Genomic DNA, 5,267 nt, shown 5'->3' on the forward strand with positions numbered 1-5,267 from the left:
CCTTTAAGACGGATTAACCTGCAAACTCGAGGTTAGAACATTGATCGGATGGTGGTTGTCTGATGAGCACTTTAATGCGTAAGTTAGTATTTACACGTAATAATAGTGTAAGAGCTTGTTTGAGTATCGATGATAATGTGTGCAAATAACATACCTCATGCTTCTTTTATAAAAGTGAGGGCATTACCTAATAGAGTCTTAATATGATTAGGATTCTTTTTTGGTAGTAGATATTCATTTTTTAGAAGGCATGTCTTCTAGATGACTCTAGAGCCTTTTTAGATTGACAGAGTCATATTCGGATAAGGAGTCCATTTTATGATAATATAATATCTTATGAAAATTTGTCAAAGTGTCGCTCTTTCCCGAACTCTAGCGGGCTCAGTTTTAGTAAGTGTAATACCCCGTATTTTATAAATTACGTGTAAAGGTTTTATTAGCCGGGAATACGTAAATTAAATTTAAACGTAAATTTAATTTATAAGTATCCCTAAAATTATATCGTAATAATAGGAGTTTAAAATTTAAATCAAGGATTTAAATTTTAAAAAAGAAATATGAACGGGACTAATTGAATAAGAAATATGACTGGAATCGTAAGATAAAAATATATTGATAATTAATGTATCAATATACCACTCGAATTGGAGAGTTTAATATTTCGGATAAAACCCCGAAATTTAAAATGTCGAAACTCGGAAGTCTCGACGAATTATTAACGAATATAAGTTAATATATATATATATATATATATATATATATATATATTAAAAAAAATGATGATAAGAAGAAGAAATGTGTGAGGCGGTGGTGATAAGAAGGAAAAATGTTTTCTTTAGTCCTTGAATTTTTTAAATTAATTAGTTTTAGTTATAAACTAATTAAATATTATTTGTTAGTCCAAATTGAAATAAAATAATTTATAAGTCCCGAGCGAATAATTTTGATGTCATTATTCGCGAAATAATTTGACGAAGCTATCGTCAAAGTTTCATGAAATTTGGACGTAAAATTTTTTATCAAGTGTGACTGATTTGGACCTAATAAATTTTCAGAGATTTATTAAAAATAAAATATAAGTCGGATAAGAATAAAAATTATATTTTTATTCTTGTTATATTTTATTAGATTTATGAGTAAAATTTCATAAAATTTGAAAGCCGCTTCCGTTTGAGCTACGGATGAATAATTTAGAATTTGAGTTAAAGTAGTATATTGACCAATTAGTCTATATATATGTGCATTAGGAAGCATAAATGGTCACAGAAACCATTTGTTCAATTTTGCAAAGCAAAATTGACGTGCTGTGCTCCCAACAGCGTGCGAATCTTAGGGTTTCGCGGCGATTGATCCGTTTCTCGGTTTTAACTCCATTTCTTCGACGATTACTCAAATAATCGAGTTATTAAACCCGTATTAAACGTTTATTTTAATATATTTCGATATAATTTGAATATATATTCGTTTATAAACGGTTACCGTATCGAATCGAACGTATACTTATTATTTTTACGTTTCGAATGTGAATTTGGATATATTGAATTGTGTATACGTGTTAGGAGTGGAAAAATAAGGTTGAAACACGTCGGAATGCCCCGGGAATCGAGTTTCCCCGGGGCTGTGCATGTTGGTGCACGGACGTGCACATATGGTGCACGGACGTGCACCAATCTGGAGGTGCACGATCGTGCACTAGCAAGAGGTGCACGAACGTGCACCAGGCCGACACCGAAGGGGCAGATTTTTTTGGGCTTTTTGCCCTATCCGTTTGACGTAGTTTCGTCGAACTAAAACGTTTAAAAACGATAACTTCTTTTGAAAGAAAGTGAAAAGAGTTTTTAAACCTAAGCTAAAGACTTTTAAAATGAGATTTTAAAAGTAAAGTTAAACATTTAAAAAGGACTTTAAAAGAGTTAAAGTCGATGTTTAACCGGTTTAAAAGAATTAGCAAACAATGTTTCTAAATAATTAGTATACGACTGTGAATTGTTTTGAAAATCAAGTCGATACTATTAAATGATTTAATTGGGTATTGTTATACCTAAAAGGACTTCTAGAGTGAAGTCTAAATGTTTTCTTGAGATGAAAACAATTTAAATAATTTTTAAAAAGAACAAGAACATAAGTGTTAAGTGTTATATGTTTGTATGATTTGTCTGGACCTAGGTTTCAGGACCTAGATGTTTATACCAGAAATAGATATTGATGTGTTGTATTGTGTATTTTGTATGTTTGATCCGACTAGCTGTCCAGCAGTCAGACCAGGACTCCAGGGAGTCTATCACACATATGGCGGTGCTAAGTAGTAACTTAGCAGTACTGTGAGTTTACGTGTTTACTTTTGAATATCAGTATTAAACTGTTTTAAATCCATAAATCGCAGTAGTATAAACTAGCCAAGAGAGGTCCATTGGAACGAGCTACCTATTTGGCAGCAATAGGGTTGCGTGATCACCAACACAGATTTTTAGATGTACTTCTGTCGAGGTATAGAGGTATGTCTGTCGTGTAAGTCATTGGGAAAGTAGATGCCCTGACTTCACGGGTAAACCTTGAGACGACAGTAATACAGTTACGGTCGCGGGTCAAACTGCGATGGCAGTTTCATGATTACGGTCCAGGTACCAGAGATACAGAATTGGACGGTAGTGACTCGGGTCACGGTCTTTATTCTGTTGTCTATAAGCTCGTGATAAGAGTGTGTCTGTTAGGACAATTGTAAACTAGGGTTTCATATGCATCGACGCATTGGTAATATTTTATATATATAACTGTTTTATATATAGTATGCGATTTTGGTATTTATCTGTAAACTGTCTATTCACTCATAAATATTTATATTTCTGATCCCGTTGTTGTTTCCTAATTTTCAGGCAATGAGCTTTGAGGTCAGTCGAGTTTTCACATCCCTTCTTCAGGAAAGCTCTTCTTTGGTAATATACATAGAATTTTGTACTCTTAGTATGCTGCAATAGTATAAGTGTAATATGTCAGCAGCCGTGCCACTACTCCTCTTTTTGTAGATACTCTGATAGGATCTAGTGCATGTGTGTACCTTTAGGGTGGCTGCTTAGTGACATATTGTGTCTAATTACCGAGTCGGCCTCATGGGTTTTTGTGAGGGCCAAAAACAGTATGTTTTAAATACGCCGGCTATGTGTAACCGGTCCGCGGTGTATTTTAATATGTTTAATACCACCGTTGCGAGACCCAGAGGTGTCCGCTTTATTTTATTAAACATAATAACAAGTGGCGTGTGGTTGGGAACGGAGCTGCCTATGTGTTAAGGCAAGCGAAAGATAAGTCTCTAGTTTTCCAATGCTTATACGCCAGGTTTTCAGAAGGAAGCAAGGGTTGAGATAACGAGGTTATCCAACCAGTACTTCTGAAAATCAGATTTCGCTTATATGTATAATTTCAGAAATGTGTTTGCGTTAAACGGAAAAAGTTTTAACGGCGTTTTCTGAAAACGGATCGCACACGAGGTGCGATCTTTTAATAATATTTGCAAAAAAATTCTAGAGGTTCTAGGCTTGCTACGGGTTTCGGAACAACCATTCACATTCCCTAGCGCCGGTCGTGACTTGGATTAGGGTGGAATTCGGGTCGTGACAGTAAGGAAAATCATAGGGGCTCACTTTAGTGGGCGGATCCCTAGGGATTCTGCTAGTTGATCATTAAGTTGACTGTCTTCTTTTGGTATCGTTGGGTCCGGTTTTCATCATTATCTCCCCCTATCACAGCTCGAATTCCACCCTAATCCAAGTCACTACCGGTGCTAGAAAATGAGAATGGTTATTTTAAACTCTGTAATAAGCCTAGAACCTCTAGAATATTTTTGCAAATATTATTACTGGATCGCACCTCGCGTACGATTCATTTTCAGAAAACACGGTTAAAACCTTTCTCGTTTAACGCAAACACATTTCTGAAATATACATATAAGCAAAATTTGGTTTCCAAAAGTACTGGTTGGATAACTGCATTATCTCAACCCTCGCCTCCTTCTGAAAACCTGGCGTGGTGATCACTGGAAACCAGAGACTTATATCTCGCTTGCCTTAACACATAGGAAGCCCTGTTCCAAGCCACTCGCCACTGTTAATATGTTTAATAAAATAGTGTGGACACCTCTGCGTCTCGCAACGGTAGTATTAAACATATTAAAATACACAACGGACCAGTTACACGTAGCCAGCGTATATAAAACATATTGTTTTTTACCCTCACAAAAACACACGAGGCCGATTCGGTAACTAGATCAATATGCCACTAAGAAGCCACCCCAAAGGTATACACGCGTGCCCTAGATCCTATCAGAGTATCTAAACAGAGGACTAGTGGCACGACTGCTGGCATATCACACTTATACTATTGCAGCATTCTAAGAGTACAAATCCTATGTACATTACCAAAGAAGAGCTCCTCTGAAGTAGGAATGTAGAAGCTCGACTGATCTCAAAATTCATTGCCTAAAAACTGAGAAACAACAACGGGGTCATAAATATAAATATTTCTGTGTGAGTAAACAGTTTACAGATAAATATCAAAATCGCATCATATATATAAAACAATTATATTTATAAAATATGACCAATTTCTCGATCCATATGAAACCATATTCCACAATTGTCCTAACAGACATACTCACATCACGAGCTTATAGACTGCAGATTAAGGACCGTGAATTGAATCACCGTCGTCCACTTCTGTATCTCTGGTACCTAGACCGTAATCAAAAACTTCCATCGCAGTTTACCTACGACTGTAACCATATTACTGTCGTCTCAGGGTTTACCAGTTAAGTCAGGGAACTTACTTTCCCAATGACTTAACACGACAGACATACCTCTATACCTCGACAGAAGTACATCTAAAATTGGTGTCGGCGATCACGCAGCCCTATTGCCGCCCAATAGGTAGCTTGTTCCAATGGATCTCTTTTGGCTAATTTATACTACTGCGCTTTATGGATTTAAATTCAAAAGTAAACATGTAAACTCACAGTAATACTAAGTTACTACTTAGCACCGTCGTATGTGTGATAGACTCCCCTAGAGTCATGGTATGACTGCTGGACAGCTAGTCGGATCAAACATACAAAACACACAAGACAAACATCAATACTTATTTTTGGTTATAACATCTAGGTCTTGAAACCTAGTTTAGTCAAATCATTGAATTCACATAACACATAATACTTATGGTCTCTTTATTTTTAAAATCATTTAAATCATTTTTACCTCGAGAAAATGTTTCGACTTCGC

Source organism: Mercurialis annua, linkage group LG3 (genome assembly GCF_937616625.2).
Source record: "Mercurialis annua linkage group LG3, ddMerAnnu1.2, whole genome shotgun sequence".
Classification (NCBI taxonomy): domain Eukaryota; kingdom Viridiplantae; phylum Streptophyta; class Magnoliopsida; order Malpighiales; family Euphorbiaceae; genus Mercurialis; species Mercurialis annua.